Raw genomic sequence first — 254 nt, 5'->3', positions numbered from 1 at the left:
TATTGCCCATAATCGCCACGCTGGGCAGGCGGGTTGGCGATCGCAGAACGCAACTTCTCGCACCGGTGACGCTGCTGCCCGTTACCGGCCTGTGGTATTTAGCTACGCCTATTTTTTGATGGTTATACCGCCATCAGTCGGTCGCCAGAGCCTCGTTTGCTGATCGGCAGGATGCACCACGGGCAGGTGAGGTTGGCTTGGAGCGCCAAGGTGTAGTTTGCGCCCCCTTACATCCCTTACATTTTGCTATATGT

This window comes from Vanessa atalanta, chromosome 14, assembly GCF_905147765.1.
Source record: "Vanessa atalanta chromosome 14, ilVanAtal1.2, whole genome shotgun sequence".
In the NCBI taxonomy this organism is placed as follows: domain Eukaryota; kingdom Metazoa; phylum Arthropoda; class Insecta; order Lepidoptera; family Nymphalidae; genus Vanessa; species Vanessa atalanta.
Note: the sequence above shows the minus strand (reverse complement) of the source record.